The sequence below is a fragment of the Neltuma alba genome, unplaced genomic scaffold (genome assembly GCF_004799145.2).
Source record: "Neltuma alba isolate B1F8T4 unplaced genomic scaffold, ASM479914v2 tig00012157_pilon, whole genome shotgun sequence".
In the NCBI taxonomy this organism is placed as follows: domain Eukaryota; kingdom Viridiplantae; phylum Streptophyta; class Magnoliopsida; order Fabales; family Fabaceae; genus Neltuma; species Neltuma alba.
The window spans coordinates 273,476-300,292 of NW_021636705.1; the positions used below are offsets into that span (position 1 = coordinate 273,476).

Below are 26,817 nucleotides of genomic sequence, written 5' to 3' on the forward strand. Positions count from 1 at the left end.
TTCGTTTTGAATGGAAAAATTTTATCTAATCCCAGCACCACGATAACTAAATCTATGAGAGCTAGTTTGTGTTTGTATAATATTTGTTTAGAGGGTAGTATTAGGATTTTAGAGTAGCTTTAGAATAGTTTTGAGTTATATATTAATAGATATTTATGTGATTTGTAGACTCTCAAAAGAGAGTCTTGGAGTAACTTTGTGTGATTATTTGTTAAGCAAAGACGTAAAATGTAACTCTGAAATTTCTTCTATATATGTATTAATTGTTTGGGGATTGTTATCGTTGTTAGACATCTTACAAATTGATTATTTTAGTATTAAATGCGCGCGCACACACGTGTGTGTGTGTTTACAATACTGACTTTCCAAATAAACAGAGTTTTATTATTTATGTACATTTCTATTTCTTATGCTATTAATCGGTATCCCTAATAATTCAATATCTTGATAATTATTGTGTTTGAAATATAAAAAATTGTACTGGCAATTATTAGTATCGGATTTTTTATTCTTTTCTATTGTGGAACAATAGTATGCTGGTTGAAATATTCTATTATATTACCTCCGGTCCTAATTATAAAAGCTAGTTGACTAATTTGAGGAGATTAAGAAAAAAGTTAATTTAGTTATTTGTAATAAATATGTGTTGTCTTTCTTAAAATATCCTTGCCAATCAAGTATATTGGCTAGAACTACTATTGTTAGAAGCACTACCTTAGAAAAAAAAATACATAAATATGAGAGACAAAATGGATTGGGGTCTTATATCTAAGACCAAAATAAAAATCAAACAAGGTCTTACATCAAGGACCAGAGGTAGTATCATTATCTATCATGGCATGTGTCACACCTTTTTTATTATCCCATTATATGACAATTGGAACCCTTTAGGATCTATATGCCTTAGGTGAGAAAATCCCCAAAAATTTAAACTTCTTCCAAATTTTTAGTCTAGGTTACGACTTGGTACTTTCATGTCATGACTTGGGATTACAGAGACCATTTTTGCTCCCAGGTCGTGACCTGAACTTCTCAGGTTGCGATCTAGAGTCACAGAGAGCCTCCGAGCACTATTCACTATTCATAAATTTTTTTGCTAATTTTAAAAATTCATAACTAAATGTAGAAAAAAAACAAAATGAGATGGTTCTAATTTCTATCTAAAGCTTGTTAAGAGTACTTTAGAGGAAAAATACTCATTGCCTCATATCCATCTAAGACAGAGCTAGAAAATTTGACAAGTTATACTATTTATTTGTTCAATTTTCAAATTTTCAGTATTTTAACCCAATTTTGAAAGGGCATATCTCTTAGCATAAAACTCTAAATTTAGTGATTTCCACTTGTTTTAAAGCTAAAAATGACATCTATAAGCATGTCGAATTTCAGATCCACACTTACTCGATTGCTCAAAACATCATTGGTCAAACTTGACCCCTAAAAAGTCAACATTTATCCCTTTTAAGTTACCATTTTGATTTTTCCCTTTCCGTTTCCCTACCGATCATCATGCCATTCATCATTACATGACTAAAGTTTGAATATTACTCAATATTCACATACATAAAGTTTGGAGTCAGTTATACAAATATTCACCATAATTTCATAACAACTTATATAATACATAACTATTGCTCAAGGAGATATATAATTCAAATATCTCCCTAAATGATCTCCTCCTCTTTGTCCTTGCTTGGACCAACTCCTAAATTGTGAATTTTGGACATAAAGAGTGAGATTTTATAGAAATCTCAGTAGCAAAGAACCATAATCATCATGTAATTTATGCCATGTAAAAATGTAATATGTGTGCATAAAATCAATACCATTATGTGACATTTTATGTACATATCATTTGCCATGTAAAAAGAGCAATTCATTAAACCATCAATCATTCCTTATACATATTGCCAAGACACATTTAACATATAATTTCATGCATCATCACATATATTGCTCAATCACATAATGGCAACGTCAATAACATAACACACACATTTAAATAAGCAAGAAAGCAATCAAATTATAAGTTCAATGCTACCACTTGGATGATAATTCAATTCAGCCTCTTTACGGAATTGGTGTCCCCCTTTGATCTCTTGAAATGTGCCTATCATTCCAAGCACAAATACATTCCAAATTACCAACCATTCAAGTATAAACACAATAATCCAACATTAGGCTCAATTAACATCTCTTTTTCCTTTATTTTTGGCCAAATTATTCCTTCTTTGTTTCAACCAATCTCTTGGGCCATCCCTACACAATTTTTCATGTAAAATTCAAATATCAAATCAGATTTCACAAAATCAAACTCCTTCCATTTCAATTAGACTTGGCTGAATAAGGGTATTGTTTTTCCAAAAATTCTATTTTTGATTCTAATGATTCCAAACACTTTTCTTTGGCATATCCCTACACAAAAACACCTTTTAAACTCATTAGAATCATCAAATGATATTAAAACAAACTCCTACCCCAAGATTACAAGTGGTTGAATAGGGGAGTTAAAACCCTAACTTTGATTTCTTTCAAAATTTAATCCAAACATCACTTAAACATGATAAGTCCAACTCATTTTCAAGGCTTCTATCCTTCCCTAAGGCATACTCATATTGACCAAAATATGGCAGCAAGTTCGCCTTCAAAAATAATCCAAATATTCAACCAAAACAAACTTTAATCTTAACCAAACCAAAGCACAAACATACCTTGATAAATCCTTGACCAAAGCTTGATGGTTCCTTGTCCAATTGCTCTTATTAATTTCAGTTTGAAGCTCAAGAAAATGAATTGGCAGCACCTCCCCTTCTTTTACCAATTTTCTACCTATTTTAGGGTATTTTAGGGGGGTATTTATAGACAAAAGAATTTGCCTTCTCCCTCACCATTTGGACATCCAAAACTGCCACATAAGGAGGACATATGGCTGCCATCAAGTGCTGCAATTTTCAGATCATGCCAAGTGTCCAAAACCTAGAATATTCCAAGATATTTGTGTAAAAATTTAATTTAATTTTAATGTAATGAAGGTGCCAGAATGTGCACGAAATTGGGCTTAATCTAGGCCCAATGTGGGACCCACACATGGTTTATGATGGCCCAAAAAGATGGCCCGCAAATCAAATCACAATCATAAACCATTCCAAAACTTTTTTAGTTACTATTCACTTCTAACATTTCATAATTTTTCTAGGCCTCCAAAAATTCATTTATTTCTATGAAAAATCCTCTTTTAATATAAGAATGTGATATGAAAATTTTCATAATTTTTCTCCATCTTTAGATATTTATTTTGAATTTTCTTCGATTAGACCTTTATCAGTAAAACTGAGGGAAACTAAAATTAATTCCTATATTTTCAAGGCCTAAAACCAATTTTTTAAATTCCATCCCACATTTAGATAATTAATCCATATTTTTTCTGAATTTATTGAGGCCTCTGAATATTTAAAATAATTATTTTCCTTCAATTTTTCACTATTTTCTTGAAAAGCCCCGTTTTCAGTAAATTCCGTAATTAGCTATTTCTATATTATTTTCACCCTTCAGGGCTCAATTGGGGTTTCCAAAACCTCTAATCCATATTTTTACCATTGTTTGGGAATTTTTTGAAATTTTTCTCAAAATTTTTCATTTTGCCCTTCCTAGACCAATAGTTCCGAAAATGTCAGCCCATGCCTTATCGACGTGTCATATTAAAAGTTCCTTCATCTCCTCGTCTAGTTTTTATATTGGCTCTCACCCTAATTTTTAACTCCTTATATCCAGGTAAAATTTTTTGGGATGTGACAATATGCATTCTATGATGAGCTAAGGTCAGATAGGGATGAATATGTTATTTAATTACCATGCAGTATGCCATCACTTGGTCCACGATAGATGGCACTTGTTAGGGCCCCTTCTTTCATGCTTTCCTTTTGCCAATACTGTATTAGAGTTGTAAGACATATGACACCTCCTTAGTTTTGTTCTTTAAGGAGGGGAGCTATAGTTCGGACCAAAACTCTATACCTTTGGACGAGTATACCTCAAGTACTGGTGAGCTTGGGACAAATTCAGTTAAATGGATTAGTATTGGTTAGACTATATGTTAGCCTATGGCTCCAATCAGCATAATAAGGATGGACGATGATATAAAGGAGGCTGCATAATGCATTTTTACACTACAAAAAAACATGCTTTTAGCGACATAATTTTTTATTTAGCCACGGAATTAGCGACGGATTAGCGACAGAAACGGATTAGCGATGGAATTAGCAACGGAATTTGTTCCGTCGCTAATTGTGGCACCTCTACCAATTGCCACGTCATTACTGGGGACCACCTCCACATGTTGCTGCCACCTCACATATGCGTGCCATGTGTGCTGCCACCACATAATTCCCTCCTCAAAGTGACTTCTCCATGGCTTGAACCTAACCTCCTCTATGTGCGCATGCGGCTTTACCAGTTGAGCTGCAATGAAGCTATTAACTTATTATGTAAAATTATATATATTTAATATTATTCTACACAAACAATTATATATACATATATATTATTAAAAACTAAAAATATATTATATGATAATTTTAATCATAACTATTTTAATGAAAAAATAATTTTTAAATATTTGTTTTACTATTTGTTTTATAATGTTTTATTTTTTTAAAAAAATATTTTTAATATAATTTTAATTTCTAACGACACTAATTTTGAATTTTAAATCATAAATAATTTTTTTATAAATATTTTTTAAATTTATTTTTTAATTAAAATTGATAAGATATACAATTTAATTATATATGTATTATATTACATTATATTATATCATCAATATGTGTTTTATATATTTGAAGAAAATCATTTACAATTAGTCAAAAAATCTTGTTATTCAAAAAAAACTACTATAATAAAATCTAATAAATTATTCTATATAAAAGATTAAACGATTTGAATAGATTATGATAAATAGTATTCTCTTACTTGTATATATATCTTATACAATTTATTTTCTTAAAATTCTTTGCATATACCATTTGTTTTTGTATTGAAGACCAAAATCAATCTATATCATAGATATTAATTATATCATGATTAAATTTTATTGTTTAATGATTGAAATTCAAAATTCACTTCAATATTAGTTTGCATTCACATAAATTCATTTTTTGGTTTTAAATTTCTATCATATATTATATATTTCAATATATTTTACATATGGTAAAATTATTTCTTTCTTATTATTAATAATCAAGAGGAATTTATGTTAACAAAATATAAACAAATTTTCTAAGATAATTTCTTAGAGAATCAAGCTATTCCATGGACTCAGCAGCACTTCGAATAGGTGAGAGCTGAGTCCATGGAATAGCTTTTGGTTCACCTATTGAAAATGTAAAGAGAATCAGGAAACTTATGATAATGCCATTCTCGCATTGATGTTTGCTTGGGTAAAATCATTACCAGTGGTTCCTGATGAGAAGAGTATGTTAGTGACAGACTCGATTGATTGATAGACCGGAACTGGAGAGTAATAATTTGATCTGCCGAGAGTTAAATGATCATGTAAGCCTAAACACAAAAGAAATGTAACATCTCTGTTTTATAGCATTGATTGTCTTATTCAGATGAGATCGCATGTTGATTAAACTATAAAGACGTCTAACAGACATGTTGCAATAGACGTTACCTGGGATGCTGACTGCCAGAAGAGAGAAAATCTTTCCATGACTGGTCCTTTTCCCTTAATTGCACTCCTATATCATCACCTAACACAGGAAGTACCATAACTTTACAAGATGCTGCCTCAATGACGCGGTTGCAAGGAGAAATGCACAGAATGATTCTTCCAATAATTTTTTTTGTATAAAACAGCAAACTTAAATCCGTCCAACAAAACATTCAAACATGAAGAAAATCAAGCTCGACATATTTCTACTTTTCAAGTGGAACATGGAAAAACAATCATAGTGACATCTAAGTTAGCCTGTTCAACAAGATAGTCAATTCTCAAATACAAATGTTGGCAAAAGAACAATAATATTACGTCATATAGACAAATTTTGCTTTGAAAATTCCTGTAGACATCAAAATTTCGTGGAAGTATTAATTTCACCATACGATTGAGTTCCCTTGTTACAATAAAGGCAAACTAAGTAAAATGAGAGCTAGCAATGACTTATAGCACAAGTCTCTATTTATCCCTCTTTCTCCTCGCCCTTTTCTCCTTTGTTCTATATCAATCAAGCTCAAATAAATAACATCACATCTTTTCCCATGCATTTTATGAAATTTGAAAAATAAGCTGCACTATATATGGTTTGTGAATAGTGGAACTTGCTGCGTATTTGATTTTATATATATATATATATATATATATAAAAATATATACATTGATTCCCCTCACAAGATTGAACTCAAGCAACAGTTAGAAGGAAATATAGCATCAAAAGAGAGAATTCAGAATGCTTTAACCAGAAAAGACTAAGAAAATGATTAACAATAGTAATGGATAGCATCAAGAAAATGCTCATGCCGTACTATATATAAGCAATTTGGCACTAAACTGACACAACTTAGCCTACTATTTACAGTTAATTCTAACACTGCCCATGATCATCAGATGACCATGATGTCACGAGTGTTCGATTATCATTTGCATCAAATGTGTGGAATAATAGGTAAAAATATTTACATGTAAAGTTTCACATGTTAACAATAAGTTAGAAAGTTTAAATAGTCACAAAAATCAATGGAGTGAACCAAGTATGAGATGATTTTATTGTTCAAATCATGAATTTAGAGATGCAACAGTGAAGTGTAATAGCAAAAAATTTACCTGTACAAAGGAAATCTTCGGCCACCTCTTGATATGAAATCCTGAACACAAACTGAAGCTTAGATAGCATTCCCATAAACAACAGTGAGTACTAAATGTCTAGACCGCAACACAGTAAAATTAGTTTGAAATTGAAAATTTTATGAGTTCATTGCATATGTTCTTTTAGGGGGTATGCTGGGAATAGATGTATAGACAATCTCCTCCAACCTTTTCATTTGCATATGATAGGAAACTTTTGGGAGAACTACAACTATTGAGCTAGCTCAAAAGGTTGGAGAGCCCAAGAACCATATAAACCCACATGAAAATAATCCCATGCTTCCAATGTAAGACTCAAATCCCATCCCTTGCAATTGAGTGCCATCAACTTACAAGTCAAGACTAAGGAAAGAAACACATTTGATCATACAACAACCCTGCTCTTTGATTTCACCATGATATTTGTGAAAAACTAATAAAAGAAAGAGGGAAAAGCTCAATATATCCACCAATGAAGGGCTTGTCTATCTTTCTCGTTCCTTTTTCAGACAAGGTTGTAGCCTAGGAGGGAAAAACCTAGTCAAACTGTTGTTGTCACTCTAATGGCGCCTCTCTCTTCTCATGTTTGCATCCTCCTTACAGCTATGTGACCAAAAAAGATGTTCCCTACAGTACAGATCCCTACAATCTTGTGAGAATATACAGACCATTTTTTGGTGGCAATGGTTCTCTAAAGGGTAGAAGAGATGAAGAAAAATGTGTACAATGTCTTCAAAGCGTAGGCAATACTTTTCTTTAGACTTAATAAGCGCAAATTAGGTTGATGAAAAGCTTTTTCCAGGGTACAATAAAGAACTTGAGATGGTTTGCATTCCAAAGACTCAAATCAAGAAAACAATGGTTTTTACAAAATGAAACTTTCATCTCTAATACACTCAAAGACAAAGGCAATGAGTTTAGGTGTATGAATGGAGTGATGAGAGGGCTATTTAAAGACAATGAAGTGATTCCTTGAAGTAAGATGACTCTGCAATTAAAAATTTATGACCCTATATTGTTTCATGAACCAACGTATTTGTAATTGCCAATGGTTATTAAAACTTTTTCATGGAGAGTGACGTCCTTTTAATATTTAGAGTTTCCTTGAACTACAACTTCCTTTCATTTCACCAAGTGTTGGTTACCACACCTTTTGGTTTTATGACCTTACAAAGGTGGCTTTAGATATTATAAAGACATGATCTTGTTGACTTTTGGTGCTGTAACCCCTTCACAGCCCTTCATAAAAATGCCTTAATTTAAGAACATGACTTTTCAAGAGACAAATCTCTTCATTTTAAAAATATTCTAACACCATTATACGAGCCCACCACAAGGAGCATTAGGAGTTCATTATAATGGAGGTTGTGAAGAATTTGATTTCATCTTTTCACGGAAAACTCCTTGGGAGGGAAGATGGTATTGAAAAACATTTATTTAAGCAAGTATACACTTTCTGCCTAAGGAATGAGTTGACTAAGTGAAAAAAACTGCACGGCAAGCATGACTGGACAGAAGAGCAGTTTAGGGGGATATAAGGGAATTATAAAAGGAGCGCAGGGAGAGGTTCTGGAAAGAGTTAGAAATATGAGGCCAACTGAAGGGCTAAAGGGAAGAGGAGGCTGGTTTTCAGTTGATTATCAAGAAGCATTTCCAAACACCCATCAGATTCCAACTGCACATCCTGAATGTTTTGCAAGTTTTTCATTTTCGTCTCCAACAATGAGAGATAATTCTTAATATCAAGTTATCTCATTTGCATTAGCAGAACATTCATTATAATTAGCCTCGTTTCAAATTGAAAGGTCACCTGTGTAAAGATACACTTTGCTTTAGAGACACTCAGGCGAACTGCAATTTCCTTTGGTGCGAAGCTATCAGCTATTGATACCACAACACACCCGGCTACAATAATGGCAAAGTATATTATAATAGCATTGACTGTCATTTGCATCTCAATTGTAATTGCATCACCCTTTGAGAATTCAGCAGCTATCACTTTCGCTACCATCCTGGAAATGATTTTATAAAAATTACAGAGAGAGAGCTCAACACGAGGTGTAGAAAAGATATTATGAATTGACAGCAGATGCAAGCATGAAATCAGAAAAGAGAAGAATCATAAGCATAAAATATGAATTGAAAGCAGATGCAAGCATGAAATCTGAGAAGGGAAATGAAAGCCAGGGGGCATAAAGAAATGAAAAAAACTGAATAATGCTTGAACATTCCTAATATAAGTGTCCAGTTTCAGGCAATAATGTAGCTGAAAATCCCATTTTCAGTGATAAAAAAAATCAATAACTCAGTAGACGTCACAATTTATTTCACATACATAACTAATATAATAGCACAAAGAAATATACAAGCGACTGGAGAAAAACAGACTCTTTATTCTCAATGAAATTTTTTTTTAATCACTACAATGATTATTTGCCCCAAGAGTTACAATCCAATAAAATGGGTTCGTGCCAGATTCTTAAAAATATAAAAAATGAAAGGAAGATCACAGGATACTGGATGTAAAAGTATTAATTAAACAATTTCCAAAACAGAATTTCTGGTTGCTATCCTTTTTATCCGAAGTTCAGGGCTATAACTTGGAGGGCATGGTGCACAACTGAAAACGCTAGGTCTAAGGTAGCATAAGATATTCTACTTGGCGATTAAAGCAAACAAGCAGCCATGGACACATGTCTTCCTTATATTTATGGTATAGGAAGCTCTTTATCCAGACGTGTCGATAAAATAATTTTGATTTTTTGACAAACATTTGAATGTTATGAACAGACAGAAAGAAGATACTTACAGTAGTAATGACTAAAGGCGTCAGATTCTGGTACACGTCCTCATATTATTCAGGATTTTGTGTATATACAGAAGACTGTAAAGTAAATAATCATAACTACGTCTATCCATCAGAATTATTATATGAAAAGATAATCTGAGATCATAATTTTCACCTAAATAAGACAATTGTCATAAATCTGGTCTAAAGACTACCAATAGGATTATAGCTACCCATACCTAAGTGAGAGCATACATTACTCGTTCTCGAAGCTCTTCCAGTGTTATCTGATTAACTTTGGAATCATCAAACCCTTCATCTCTCCATACAATGGCTAAACTGCCATCTTCTTTCTTTGGATGAATCCTAGGTAGGAAACAACACTCTGCAATATTCAAGACTGAACCTGGAAGCCAAGTTCCACCATGTCTCGATTTTTCAGAAGCATCTAAGATACACTTTGGGGCCTCAATATATGATACTGAGATCTCCTTCAGAATAATCGACCAGTATACCTGATATTGATTGATAGATATCAATGCACTTATTACAAAGGCCTGTGCTTCAATGCACTAAGCAAAATTGAAATAAGGACTTGCACAAGTTTTAAAATAGGGAAAAAGACAGTAAAATACCCTCAAAATTACTAAATGACAAATTAGGGTCAGTAAATTTCAAAATCCCAATTCAGACCCCAGGTACCACTTTGGAATTTTCAAATCTTGTAAAATGACAACATTGTCCTTACTGTCGGTGACTACTTCCATATAGCTATTGACTACTCTATTTTAACTATTGACAACTTTTGTTTTCAAAGTTCCAATGAATATTTTTATATAGCTATTGACTACACAAGAGTAGTAAATCACATTACTGGAGTAGTTAATAGCTTAGCAAGAGTAGTCATCAGAATTTAAAAATAAATGTAGTCAATAGCTAACAAAGAGTAGTCAATACATAAGCAAGAGTAGTCATCAGAATTTAAAAATAAATGTAGTCAATAGCTAAAAAAAAGTAGTCAATACATAAGAAAGAGTAGTCACTAGAGCTCCCCTACCAGTCACCAGAGTTCCGGTAACGTGTCATCAAAGTTCAAAAATAAATGTAGTCAATAGCTAAAAAAGAATAGTCAATATATAAGAAAGAGCAGTCATCGGAACTCCGACAACCGGTTACCGGAACTGCGGTAACCGGTCGGCGGAGCTCCGGTGGATGGTCGCCGGCAGGTTCGCCAGCGTCGGAGCTCCGGCGGCCGGAATTGCTGATGTGGCAGTATTTAAAAAAAAAGTAAAGGGTATTTGTGTAATTTTACAACATTTGAAAATTCCAAAATAGTACTTGGGGTCTGAATTAGGATTTTGAAATTTACCTACCCTGTTTTGTCATTTAGTAATTTTGAGGGTATTTTAGTATCTTTTTCCCTTTAAAATAACTAAAATAATTAGTACTTACCTCAGGGTGCTCAACTGAAAATTTCTGAAAGAGATTAAAACTAGTTATAGGATCTTTGTACGCTGCTCCCAAAAGCTTTGGGCCATAGATTTCCATTATCCGTCCCAAATTTGTCTGTTTTGCTTGCCATCTAGAAATGTTGCAAACCAGAAAGTTAACTTTTTAAATCAGTTGACATATTTGATCCACAAACTTTGGAGTTATAACAAAGCATAAATGAAAACGAAGCAAATTGGAAGTGACAACAATCGAAAACCCATGCAAGTACTGGATGCAGATTCCAAAAGAAACCAAATAAAAAAATAAAAACAACCATTCATTCTGTCATGACCCTCACGTGCCAAGGGAATGCGACGCAGCATGAGGACCGGGCGTGCCTCGTGGAAACTTAGGGAATAAATACCGTTAGGGAGAGGAATGAGGGTGTGGTTTTTGTTGCGACGTCTCCCCCTTTACTCCTGCTTCTTTTGAAGCATTTGGAGCCAAGGTACGACATCTCCTTCCATACTAATGGCGGCGAGTACAAGACGGTGGGGGTCAGGAGTATGATAATAGGCAAAGTATTGCTCAGCCCTGAATATCCAGTTCTCGGGATCTGTCCCGTCGAATTTCGGAAAATCTATTTTCAACTGGCTCGAGACGTGCCCATTAGGATTGTACAACCCTGAACTCGCTCACTTCTCATGTGTTGCTATACTTGACGTAGCCAGCTGCGACAGTCTCTGCATTTTATTGATGTGATTCAAGATCCTTAATCAATCCTGAATATGCAGCTTCCAATTTATCAAACCTGGAATCTGGAGCTCGCGCCGTCGCTTCTATAGCTGCTTCAATACGGTCCAGTCTGGCGTTGTTATTTACTTCATTCTGTTTCATTTGCTCGCTCATACTTTTAACGTCAGCTTGCAAATGTTGCCTCCGCCATCTCTCAACGAAAGCACCAAAATGTTATGGATCTATTAACAATCAACAATCAATGATCAATATCTCTCTGGCTGATATTTGTATTAGTGAATCATATGGCATTTACAATGTAATCATTCACGAATAACGAAGGATCAGTACTGCAGAATAACAGAAAATACAGAGTAAATGCAGAGAAAATGGAGGAAGAGGATAACCACACAGGGTCCAGAGAACAAGCAGTACAGGGAGAGACGTCACAACAGAACCACACCCTCATTTCCTCCCCCTAACGGTATTTATTCCGTAAGTCTCCACGTGGCACGCCTGGTCCTCATGCTGCGTCGCATTCCCTTGGCACGTGAGGAGTCCCTCCCGTCATTTTCATCTCGGGTCATGACAGATTCCCAAAACTATTGCATTGACCAGAATATGCAAATCACTTGCAGAGAAGGGAACCAATAAAGCGGTGGACCATTGGTGGAGGCATCCCAACGTCCATACACAGAATAGTACACAAGCTGATGCAGAGAATGTGGGTACCATGGCTTTAGCACTCTTCGAGCAGCAAGCTCGCTCCAAAGTTCTCGTGGGTCAGACCATTCAACCCTCTGAAGGATTAATTGCTTCAAAACTTGATCAAATCTCTGGGCTTCCTCGCTTGTTAAACCAGCTTGCACAAAATCTTGCACTTGCAATTCGCTTATGCTCTTTGTTATCATTCTGATCAAAGTAACTCTGGTTCGTTCTTCCAAATTCCGGTTGGCTCTGCTCAAAATGTGGGTAGTCCTTCCCCAGTTGTTGAAGACGCACGCAGCTGGGGGAAGTTGGGACTACGAGCAGACGCTGAAGCGCGGCGCAGCACCGGAAGTCAAAATTATAGACTTGATGACCATAAACCGACAAGTATGTCCACGTGGCACGTTTTGACATCAAAACAAAACGCGCCGTCCAAATGGCAAACAGTCGTTTTTTAGGAAAAGTAGCATTTGGTTTAACAATTATACAATCTGACTTTTGGATCAAATAGATTTAGGGGTTATTTGGATAAAACAAATCATGGTTTAGAGAGTAATTTCTGAAAAAAAAAATTATTTTTAAGAATAGATTTTGGAAGAATATGTTTTGAAAAAAAAATTTTAATAAAATAAGAATATTTGGATAGTTATTATCAGAAATACTTTTTATATGTATAAATTATTAAAAAAGACATAAGTTAATATGATAATTACATAAAAGATATATTACACAATATGTTTTACTTTGAAGTAATAAATTTGTTAATAATATATTTTTTGCCAACATGATAAATAATATATAAAAAATATAATTAATAAATAATTAATATGTATATGCATATTTATAAAATACAAGATTAAATATGTTTTTTAAAAAATGATTTTTTTGCCAAAAAAATATTATTTTTCTTTAAATATTTTAAATATGAAACCCTATAATATTTTTTCACAACTAGTTTTTTTAACAACATATTATGTCCGATCTTTAATATAATTAACTAATTGTTACTATGTGTGTGTATATATATTTATAAAATATAAGATTAAAAATATGTTTTAAAAAAGTAATTTTAATAAAGTGAAAGTGTTTAGATAGTTGTTATCAGAAAAAAATTACTAAAAAGGATATAAGTTAATATGATAATTACAAAGATCTTATTAATTATTTTAAATAGATTAAGAATATTAATTGAATTAGTTAGTATGATCTGTTTTTCTTTTTAAGCATCCTAAACATCTTTTTCAATTTCATTATTCACTCTTCTACTTGATTATTGTTGAGAGAATATCAATAGGGTTAATTTGAAAAAAAATTAATAATCATATAAAATAGGTCTTACATTTAGGATTAACATTAACTCCCTAATTAAGTTCTATATTAAGAACTAGAATAGTAATTTTGTTAATAATTTTTTTGCCCACATAATAAATAACATATAAAAATATCATTAATTAATTTTTAATATGTGTATATATATTTATAAAAATAAGATTAAATGTGTTTTTAGAGAATTGAACTTTTTTTTCCTAACAGTAAAATCAAAGTATGGAATGAAGGAAAAGAGCTGGTCAAAATATAAAAAGAATGAGGGAGGAGAAAGGCGGAGGCGTCAGTTATCGGTTTCATCAAAAGCGAAAATTTTTTACTTTTGGTAAAACCATGGTTTTAGAAAATTATGAGATGTTTGGGTATTTTTTTGAATCAAACTTTGGTTTAGGTTCTAAAAGTGCTTATTTTTAAATTTGCCAAGCACCACCTAAATGATTCATAGGGGAAGCTAATTAATCCAGTAAAAAGTAACAGTGCGGTGGAAAAGTAGACTTTTTCAATTCTCCCTAATAATAAATTAAATTCTTTATTTTTAATGATTTTATTTTTAATATTTCTTTTACAATTGTCATATTAAATAAATTTAATATTAAATATGTACTATCTCTGATCTTTAGTATAAGAGCTAATTAATTAATTTGAGAAGATTAAAAAAGTTAACTAAATTAGTTATTTGTAATAAATAAATATTTTTTATATTTATGATTAAATTTAATGTCAAACTAAGTTTTATATTAAAAATTGAAGGTAACGTTACTGATAATTCTCTATTTTTAATATATTTAAAGAATATTTTAAATGACTTTTGAAGAGTTATAAATGCAATTTGGATATTTCTAAGAATTAATTCAAAATTTTGATTTTGAGCGATTTTTGGGGTGGCTCTGGTCGACGGGTTCAGCAGAGGAGACGAAGGACTAGAGGAAGTTGCCAACGCTGTCTCTGGACTAGAGAGACGGCCATTCACTTTTCATTCTATTCTTCTCTGGAACAGTGGACGAGCTCAACGAACTGAGCCAGTGAATCGAGGCCGACGGCGGGCAAGCTGCTATTCTTCCCTTCCTTCTCAGGGAAAGCTCGACAAAGTAGCAGAAAAGGGGGAGATCAGAGGTTGTTTTCTAACGAGAGAAGGAAAAGACTGCATTGTTTGGAGCTTTGGGTTTTTCTTATTCAGTTTACAATCATTCCGCTTTCATCATTCCAATGTTCAGATTTTTCATTCCACTGTTAACATTCTTGTTCCATTCAATTATGTCATCTTGTTTCGGAATTACTATTTCTGAAGCGAAATTGCCTAAAGTCATGTGTAGCTAATTTTGTTCTGCAACCTAGAGTACTTTGTGATTTAGAGATTATTCCCACTGTTTAGTTGTGCTTAATTTTTAATCTAGTTTACTCAATCTTGTATTTAATTTTAATTTGCTCAGAGCTTGGCTACCATTGAGTTTGTTCTAGGAGTTTATGATTGAACTTGATAAAAGGAATCTTAAATAGACCATGGGATTAAGTGATGTGAAATTAGGTTTGATCTAATTTGCATGTAGAATAGACATATACCCAGAGATTCCATACAATCAAATTAGAGTGAAATTGGATTAAATTGCGCCTTAGATAATTGTGTGAAAAATTACATAATTACTTGAGGTAGAGTTATAAGTAGACCGATAAACACTTTTAAGTATTTAATACTCTAGATTAACTAATTAAGTTTAAGCATAATTAATTTAGTAGGGATAAAATCTAAGGATCAACAATAGATTAGTGGCTGTTCTTTTTGTCTTTTGCAATTGTTAATTGGTAACTCTCGCTCTGTTTAAGTTCAAGTTTATTTTACTTAATTCAAATTCAATCTTGATTTTCTCAATTTAAACAAAAAAAAAGGATTTTTATTACCTAATTACTTATTAAGTGAGTTTTTTATGGAATCAACCTTAATTTGTCACTATCTATTTTTACGACATGTACACATGTAGTATTTGTCAGTATTTGCGGTAGCATCAATTACTTAATAAAACTCATATCTTTTTTAGTCATTTTTTTATTTAAACTAACTTTTTTATTAGTCGTCCAAATAAGTTTTAGTTTCTTAAACTAACTTTTTTACAAAATCCAATCTAAATGTAAATCACATTACACTATCTGATTTTTATCTAAAGTCATATTGAAAAACAAGTTACTTCTCCCACTGCTAATCCAAACACTCCATTAACTAGCAGATGGTGTGTTTGGCTTTAAAAAAACATTTTTACTAAAATGAAGCTCTCACATATTTATTTTATATATCATAAATTTATTTTTAAAATTATGGTTTAGTTTTCACCTAAACACTCGGATTCTTGTTCTTTATCCATTAGAGATAGTTCATTGTAAATTAAGTTTTTCAAAATAAAATTAAAGAGAGCATTCGGCTCTTTTTTTGGTACAAACATTTTAGGTAGAATTCGGGCTCAATCCAAGCCAAGGGGAGTATGCTTGAATGGCTCCTTCTAGGTGATACCAATATTAGGTAGGACAAACCTATATTATACTTTCAAGCGTTAACCTAGGTATCCCCATTCTAAGATGCCTCTGCAGACACCGTGATGGAGAATCAAACCCCTACCCTTTTTGGGTGAGAGGGTGGTTTATACTTTAAAACTTGCAATATCTCACTTAAAAGATGAGTGTTCATGCCAAAGGCTACAAAGCTATGGTCTCATGATAAATAAGTTGAAACAATGTAAATCCTATTTTAATTAAAATATATAAAAATATTTATATAATTTGGAAAAGACTAATGTTTGAATAAAAAATATTAATTCACAAATAAATTACACATTATTTAATAAAGTGAAGTTATTAAAACATGAATATGATGACTATTTTTTTTAGGGAAGATCTCCCAAAAAACAACTATTGAATTTTAAAATTTAAAAAAAATTTAAGAATATCATTAATTATTTCAACAGATTGTATTGTTTTAATTAATTTGTTAGCTAGGGGTTGTGTTAACAATCACCCTTTTAGGGACATCATTGGTGAAGCAAGAAGTCTTCTCTTCAAGAAGTGGCACGTCTTGATTAGGCACATTTTTAGAGAGAGTAACACAACTGCATATAAGTTAGTTAAGATGGTGCACACTTTAGTAACAAATTTTTGCATTCTAGATCAACCACCATCTTATTATATAGGAGGTTGTTAATGTAGAAAAGAGATAGGTTGCCTTGTTTGTTTTGTACTCTATTTTGACTTTGTGAATAGTATCTAGCTTTTTATTCAAAAAATTTTAAAATTTCAAATCAGTATTGATTATTATACTAGTAAAAAAAATGATTACATTCGAAAAGCAAATAATAACATATTTTTATAGTAATTTCTGATTTAAAATTTTAAAATTCAACAGGATTTTTTTCTTTTTTTTTAAAACTCAAAATGTCATTATTTCAAGCTCAATAGAAAGAAAATATAAAATCTAACTTAACTATCAGAAATTCTTAATTAATTAGATTGACGTGCGACCCATTTATTAGTTCATTAGTCTAATCAGTTTTTGTTTTTTTGGACGGAAATGGTCTAATCAGTTCATTCAAGTTGAGTTTTAACATCATGCAATGAGAACTCCATCATGCACCAACAAATTTTAATATTTAACTTAAAAAAAATTAAAAAGTTGAATTTGAAATGGATTTAATTATAAAATAGGAACATCTTTAATTTACATGTTTGGCATTACATATATAAAAGACAAAATTCCCTTAAATTTCAGTTTTGGCAGATGACTTAAATGCCCTTGCTGATGAACTCTAAAGCGAAGTGAGGGATGGTGCAAAAGCGAGCAGCAGATGGCGAAGTAACTAAGCAAAGGGGTCAGAAGATCCAATGACTGTATTACAAAGCCCAAGGAAAAATGAGACTGCATAGCAAGTTACTCTTCAATCAAAGAATGTGCGTTCTTGTCGCCCGGGGGGGGGGGGGAGAGCCCACCGGTTAAACTGATAAAAACTGAGAGTGAGTAAGTAAAAATCAGTGTGAATTAGTTTGAATAATTATGTTATTATTAATTCTATTTTTATTCAACTCATGATATCTCGGTCACTATATATTTGAATGAACTTTAATGATAATTTTCGTGTTAATAATTATTAATTTTAGTTATTAAGAAATTATAAAAAATGTACATTTTTGATGTTGTTATACTGTATTATTGTTAAAATCAAACTATTGTGTATTCTCTTGTATTTTATTATTAGTGATTATTAATATAATTATATTTTGTTATTTTTAAGTAAGTTATATTATTTTAACATGATTATTTTGACCTCGAATTTGACTCTGATCTGACTTACTAACACTTGAACTACTAACTCAACTAATTTAGTATTCAGTCCAATATTTTTGTTATTTTTAAGTAACTTACATTATTTTAACATGATTAGTTTGCCCTGAGTTTGACTCTGATTTGACTCACTAACACTTGAACTACTAACTCAACTAATTTAGTATTCGGTCCAATTTTTTTGTTTCTTGGTTCTAAACACAATGCTTGTGGAGATAATTTGTGAAAATAATAGAGCACGTAAAGAAAGATAAAAGGCTGAGAAAACTTGAGTTTTGCAAGATGACGTGGACATCTTTCTAGAAAGATGGGTGGTTATATGTATTAACATTCTAATCACTACAATAGCTGGTAAATCTTCATTTACCATCGGTTTACATATCTTTACAAAGTGTAAAACTTTTCTTATTCGAACAAATGTTTATACTCTTATTTGTACTTATAACTACTGCATAGTTTTATTTTAGATAAGATAAATAAAAACAAAAACCTTAATATTTTTATCACTGAAGATAAAGAACAATCAAATATTACTGACCTTGATGATACTAATGAAGATGAAGATAAAGATGATACTGATGTTGATGTTGTTAATATTTAGTTGCTAGGTTTTTATCTTTCTGTTTTTTGTGTTTTGATAGATTTTGATTTTTTTAATTTTATTTTGGACAATAGTTTATTGGTATTTAATTTTTTTCTATGCACCATTAGTTTATTTTACTTATATTTATAATTTGAATAAAAAATCTTAGAAGTTTTGTTGTTTTATTTTTTTATTTTAAGATAATTAAAAAGAATTTAAAGTTTAAAAAATAACATAAAAGGGCCAGCCTTTTTAAGCTCTGAGCCTATATGTACAAGGGCCAAGCTTTAATAATTAGATAATTTTAAGATATGTAGACTTTAAAAGGCCGGCCCTTTTAGGCCATGGCCCTTCAAGGGCTAGCCCTTTAGGACCGGTTGGCCATTATTGATAACTCTAATCAAAGCAAAGAGAAAAATTATATGTAGAATTCAACTATGCTAATTCATTTAGAAGTTTTAGGGTGTGTTTGGGATCATGTTTGGGCCCCCAAACATGCATCCCCACCTGATAAGTTAACAGGCTACGTTTAAAACATGTTTGGACCCACATTTGATCACTCTGACTTTTGGAGCTGAAATGGACTTCTTTCAGAAGCTCTTTGAAGCTGCTTTTTTTTTTTGGTATTGAGGGCATTGGAAAATACCGTTAGAACATTTATTTGGGTGTTAAAATTTTTTACCTACCTGACCCTTACATGATTTTTCTCTTACCTTAGTTTTAAAAAAAAAAAACACACACACACACACTCCATTTTGAAACACGATTTGAAGCTAAACGGGAGCCACATCCCAGGAAAAAAAAATGCACAGCATTCCATATCCAGGCAGTGCCCCCACCGTCTTTCGGCATGTCCCCACCGTGTTCCACCGTCTCATCGTTATGGTTCTTGTGTGGGAGTTGGCGGACTGTGGTCTTCTTCTTCTTCCAGTTCGTTCGGTTGTTCTTCTTCTTCATCTTTTTGGTTGCAAGCCAGTGTCGCTGTTCATTCTATCACCGTCACCGGATCACGTCTGCTCCTAATCCACACTGGTTAGAGTCTCGTTTGTTCACCTGGTAAGAGATCAGTTTTTTTTGGTCCCAAATTTTCTCATCTTTCATGCTTATTCTTGGTTGCCATTGCTAGATAGCTGTTATTCATTTAGGAGTGTTGACCATGATCTGTTCTTGTTTCTTACTCTTAATCTGATTTTCTTTCGATTAATCCAGCCTGGCTATTGAACTAGGTAGGAGGAAACTGAACTGACTACCCCTTTCCTGTTTCTTCCATAGCTATTAAACGAAAGAGGTTCTGTGGTTTTTTGGCTCTATGTCTTTAGTCTGTCTCAAGCTCTATATCTGTTTTTCCTGCTATGGTTGATGCCAATGGTTGCCATGGTGGTTTAGTTTAACTCCACGATCTGGAACAGAGCCACAAAGATAAAAATCAATACTCTTGAATAGCTAAAAAAGAAGACAGATTTTGAAAATTTAGCCTAAGAACATCGTTCCTAGATCATGAACATCAACGAGATAGCAAAGATTCATAATTAAACAGAGAAAAATAAGAAGATTGGGAAAAGAGAAAGCACCTGAAGGTGAGAGAATGATAGTGTGGTATTTGTATGAACCAACATTACAAAAAATTTATATCTCGCAAATATGTTTTGTTGAATAATTTATGTGAAATATATATATTGTTGGTATTTGTCTCTGTTTTTTTTTTTTATCATATTTCAATCTATACAATTGTATTCTATAATGTCATGGAGTGGGAAAAAAATCTTTGATTAAAGGAGAAGACGAAGAGTGTGATGGATTGGGGCGAATGTGAGTGAGAAATGCTGAATCAGAAACTAAAACCTCAAAACCCTTTTAAACACAGCCGAAGAAGTCCATACATTTGGAATTTACTCCTGCAAAGTTTTGCACGGTTCTCTGTTTTTTCCCCCTTTAATCATGGGAAATGCTTCTTGCTGCCACTAGTGTTGTTTGTGAAATGCTTCTCATTTAAGATTGTTGAATTTGTATAATATTTCTACATTGTTGGAAGAAAAGTGCTCTGGTTCACTATAACTCCCTTCTGCATTCCTGATTGACATTTTCTAATAGAATTATGAACAAAGAAAAAGGTAAGGCAATGTGGGATACACGCACCACGGAGTGTTACTTAAAGAATGCATGGAGCAAATCTACCAGAAAAATCATCAAGGAACATCATTTTCAAAGCTTGGGTGGAACAACATTCACTCTGCATTCAATGCAAAAACAGGAGAATCATATGAGAGGAAGCAATTGAAAAATAGGCTCGATAGCTTCAAGAAGGATTAGAGGACATGGGTTAATTTAACCAAAGAGACTGGTGTAGGTTGGGACCCTACAAACAATACAATGATGGCAACAAATGAGTGGTGGGAGAAGAAAAAATTGGTATATAATTGTTAATCTTAAGTTATGAGTTGTGTTATTATTTGTCATAGGCTTTCATTTTTGTTGATTATATTCTTGCAGGAGAATCCCCAGTATGTAAAGTTTAGGTACGAGGAGTTGAAGTTTGCTCATGAATTAAACACAATTTTCAAGGGTGTGATAGCATCTGGAGAGGATATGTTGGCACCATCTTTAACCCAACCTCAGACACAAGAGGATGGCGAAGAGAATATGTATAGAGTCGATACAAAGCTACTTGAAGGATCGGGGGATAGCGAAGAAGATCTTGGAGGTACCAGTATAGGAGTTACGGATGAGCTGGCAGGCATGAACTTAACAACAAATACTGCACCTAGTGGTTCAGGAAGCCATAGGAAGAGGAAGAGAGGTGAAGGGTCTAATAGGAAGAAAAGGCAAAAAATTCCAACCTCAAGACAAATCGCAAATTTAGTTAGTGAAATAGCTATTGCATCTAAGGATAGAATGACAGGTCTAAACAAAATAAAGGAGGTATCAATTTTTGAGGTTACAACCAAAGTGCTCTGCCTTGAGGAAATTGCAAGTAACTCTGATTTTTGAAATCGGTGCTTAAGACTTCTGTTGCACAAGAGTCTTCGGGAAATGATTGTTTCACTAAAAGGACAGTAGGAATACTTGGTTGCATGGCTACAGGATATGGCATACAATCCACCATCATGGTTGAAACCCCCCTGTTTGAACTATATTTTAGGACACATGTTATGACTTTATTTTGTCTAACTCGAACCAGAGTTGTTATTAGATATTTTTAAGTTAATGCTCGTGGAACTATGAAATTATGTAACTTGTTGACTAATCATGAATGTCTTCGAATGATTCTAAGTTACATGTGTTGTTTATAGTGGTAATTGCAGCTTATGAATGTTTTTAGACTGATTTTTATGTGTTTGCATGTTTAACAGCAAAAAAATTATTTATTTGTCACTTAAAAAAATTCTTACAGTTGAATTTAACCACACTCATAGGTGACATTATCTATGGCAAATTGGAACAATCAATTTACGTTTGAGTGGATGGAAGAAGATGAACAATCTCAAGAGGGATCAGAGGAAGATGAACAATCTCAATTGATTTACTTTTTAGATGAAGAGATAACATAGTATGAAGAGGTAGTTGTATTGGTGAGTCAATATGTGATGCCTTATGTGTGCAAAGTGCCATGAAGAACTAGTCAGTAAACAGGTAATTTATGGGTGCAAGAAATTTTGCAAGAGCATTAAGTCCAGTGTTATGACATGTTTCGAATGGAAAAAGAAATGTTCATGCGATTATGCTCTAAACTAGTCAAACATGGTTTAAAAAATTTGAAATACCTGAGAGTGGAAGAAATTGTTGGTATGTTTTTTAACACAGTTAGTCATAGACAATGTATAGGAATTTTCATAGAGTATTACAGGCTTGCCTTAGTCAATCCAGGGAATATGTCAAACCACTCGATCCTATGTTTTCTGTAACTGACCCAAAAATAAAAAACGATAAATGATATTTGTCATATTTCAATGATGCAATAGGAGCAACTGATGGCACTCACGTACGATGTGTGGTGAGTCTTTCAAAGCAAGACAAATATATTGGGAGAAAGGGATATCCGACACAAAATGTCATGACTGTATGTGATTGGGATATGTGCTTTACTTTTGTGTTGGTGAGATGGGAAGGTACCGCACATAATGCTCATGTGTTTAACATTGCTGTCTCAACTCCAGCCTTGGATTTCCCTCATCCACCTTAAGGTATATTTTCATTAGCTTCCATTTTAATGACGTCGAATTCATTTTATATTTGCATTAATTTCACAATGTCAACATAATTTCATGATTTATCAAGGAAGTATTATTTGGTCGACGCTAGCTATCCAACACCACCAGGATATCTTGGTTCATACAAATGTGAGCGCTATCACCTTCCAGACTTTAGACGACAATTGGGATTTGAAAATTATAACGAAGTCTTCAATTATTATCATTCAAGTTTGAAGTGCACTATTGAAAGGACTTTTGGGGTGTGGAAGAATAAGTTTTGCATCTTAGAGAAGATGCCCAAATACAAGTATAAAACTCAAGTCCAAATAGTTTGTGCTACAATGGCTATACATAATTTTCTCTGAAGAAATTCTGAAACTGATAGAAATTTCATACAAGCTCAATCGAAAAGTACAATTGACGAAGACAATGATGATCAAGCTGGTGAGACATCCTCTTCAAATTTACATAGATCAAGACAAATGAATTATGTGCGTGACACAATCAGAGACCAAATTGTATTAAGCATGGCATCCAATTAGTTATATGATGTATTTAGTTTAAAAATACTATGTTTGTACGATTTCTAATTTATATATTTATCCATTACATATATTTAATTAAGTATTTTATTATTTTTCAATTTCCTTCTAATAATAACTTAAATTTTTTTTATTTTTAATACTTTTATTTTCAATACTTCTTTTAAAGTTGTCACATTATATATATAATTTCTTTTTAATAATAAATTAAATTTTCTCATTTTTAATAATCTTATTTTCATTACTTCTTTTGAAATGGTCACATTATATATATAATTTCTTTCTAATAATAAATTAAATTTCTTTACTTTTAATAATTTTATTTTCCTTACTTCTTAAAAAATAGTCACATTATATATATCTAATATTAGATATGTACTATTTAATAAAATTCATGTCCTTTTAGGTCATTTTACATCTAAACTTATTTGTACATTTATCATCCAAGCAAGTTTCAGCTTCTCAAGCTGACTTTTTTCCAAAACATAATCCAAATATAAATCACATTACCCTATCTGACTTTTACTCAATCTGACTTCTGTAAAAGTCAGATTGAAAAAAAATTACTTATGTCACTGTTATTCCAAACACATTTTTAAGCGGATGTTAAAAAGACATGGAGCGGTTCGGATTGGGTGTTAACATTACCATGTCCAAGCGGCCACCTTAGGACTTTGGCAGTGGAGATTTTGGGGACTGCGAGGGAACTTCTCACGTGATTATGAATCTGTTTGTACTGATTCACTGATTCAGAGAATAGGGTCCCACCTAATTAATTCTTACCCAATCAACGACAACTGGGATTACATGGATCTTAAGCTCAAGGTCGTCCCATGGGTGGGCGTGGGGCTAAGCTAACAAAATTACCACTCTTTTGATCTTTAATATAGAATTTAATTAGAAGGTTGATTTTAATCTTAAATATATGATTTATTTCTTATATTTATATTTTTTTTGAATTATCTCTATTAAATAATTAAATACCACACTAAAACTTATAACTCATTAATAATGCAACTATATATTTTATAAAGTGAGTGAGTACTTCATTAATTCCATACATATATCAATTTTACCACTTTATATTTTTTTAAAAATAATTTCAAATATTTTTTGAAATGTCAGTTTTTCAAAGAATTTTTAATAGAGGGTATTTTGAAAAACATATGCATATTTATGATCATTACATAACTTAACTAACTTTTTTAATTTAATCAAAATTGTTAAATAGATTATATTTTAAGGATCAGAAGAGTATAGAACAAGGACATGTAATTTTGAAAAATGTATATTTTTCAAAACATTTAAACAATATATATATTTATTGTGTTGGAAACTAAGAAAGATGCTAAAAGCCAATGGCTATATGGCTTTAGCAGCAAGCTGGCGTCAATACGGTCTATGGTTGCGGAGGTACTCAGAATTCTTGATGGGCTTAATTTGTGTTCGCAAAAAGGGTTAAAAAATTGATATTTTTTGTGATTGTATTGAAGCAGTTATTATCATTTTAAGGGGTTGTAATCATAATTACCCTTTAGGGATATAATAGAGAGTATTATATTTCTTACTTATAAGACTGGCAAGTAAAGATTTATCATGTAGGCAGAAATGAACTCACTTTTGCTAATAGATTAGCTAAATTTTCTCATAAGTAAGAGGGTAGTTGGTGTCTCCTTAATCAGCCACTAACTCTAAATCAAGAGGTGGAGCTTGATGAATGTGACTAAAGAACTCTTGTTGTTTTCCTGATAGTTTAATATGCTATCCAGTTTCTTATTAAAAGAAAAGCAAAGAAAGAGATAAAATATTGGAGATGAATATTATATGTGTATTCTGAAATAATATGAGTACATCAATATATACAAGAGAAAGGAATAATAAATCCTAATAAAAAAATAATAAATCAAGAGATAAATCCAAATCATATCAATAAAATATATCAACAAAATATATCAACACCCCCGTCAAACTCAAGATGGCTTGAGAGAAAGTAGATTGAGTTTGTCTACTAAAAATTGAAAGTGTCTAGGATTAAAAGATTTAGTAAACATATCAATGGGTTGGAGCTTCGTTCGAATGGGGACAAGTTTGATCATGCCTCGAACAATATGTTGCTGAGTGACATGACAATCAATTTTGATATGTTTTGTTTGCTCATGGAACACATCACTGTGTGCAATCTTTATAGCTACTTGACTATCACAATAGACTCCTACGGTCCTGAATATAAGACCCTTATATACACTATAAAATGGGTCTTATATTTAAGACCGAAGGAGTATGTCAGTAGAGGATGTTTGCGAAGCTCCTAAATCATCAAGCAGCTAGCGCAGCCAAAGAACCTCAATAGTAGTATCTACTAATGCATGATATTTTGACTCAGCACTGGACTAGGAGGCTAGAGTTTGTTTCTTACTCCTTTAAGAGATAAAAGAGTCACTAGGAAATACACAAAACCCAATAGTAGACCGACGATCAGCATGGTCACCTACCCAATTAGCATTAAAGCAGGCTCGTAAAGTGACAGAAGATCTGACAAAAAAAATGAATGCTATGATACAAGGTTCCTATGCCAAACTAAAGAATGCTATGATAGATAAAAGAGTCACCAGGAAATACATAAAACCCAATAGTAGACCGACGATCAGCATGGTCACTTGCCCAATTAGCATTGAAGTAGGCTCGTAAAGTGAGAGAAGATCTGACAAAAAAATGAATGCTATGATACAAGGTTCTTGTGCCATACTGAAGAATTTGAAGAACAACTACATAATGAATAGTTTTAGGCTCAAACATGAACAAACAATGTGAATCGTGTAAGCAATGTCTGGACAAGTTAGCATAAGATAGATGGGTCCTCTAACCAACTACCAGTAATGTGTAGGGTTCTCCAACAAAGTTTCATCAGTAGAAACAAAGTGAGCATTGGGCTTAGTAGGAGTGTTTTCAACTGCGTCATTAGTGTGAAATGCTCAAATATCAAATTAGAGGAATACTTGACCTACGAAAGAGACATACCACTCTCCCTATAATATACCTTAAGACAAAGAAAATAATTGGCTCTTCTAAAATTCTTCATCTCAAATTTTTCCCCAGGTAAGTTTTAAGCTCGTAAACTCTTATTAGATCACTACATGTGACAATCATACAAGAGAAGTAGAACAATACCTCAGTCACTACTCCAAACAAAAAAAAGCAAAGGCATAAGGGCTACAATTCAAGCTGAGAGGGTTTATGGCATTACTAAACTTAGCAAACCAAGCTCGAGGGGCATGCTCTACCCCATAAAGGGCTTAAAGTAAATGACAAACCTTGCCTCACAGATGAGGATACCCGGGAGGGGCCTTCATAT

At 32.5% G+C, this 26,817-nt stretch overlaps 1 pseudogene; it reads right to left on the bottom strand.

The window, feature by feature from the left end:
* LOC114723848 (probable acyl-activating enzyme 18, peroxisomal) overlaps positions 1-12,782 on the bottom strand; it is a 34,615-nt pseudogene extending 21,833 nt beyond the window's left edge.
* Positions 12,783-26,817: the final 14,035 nt, after the last annotated feature.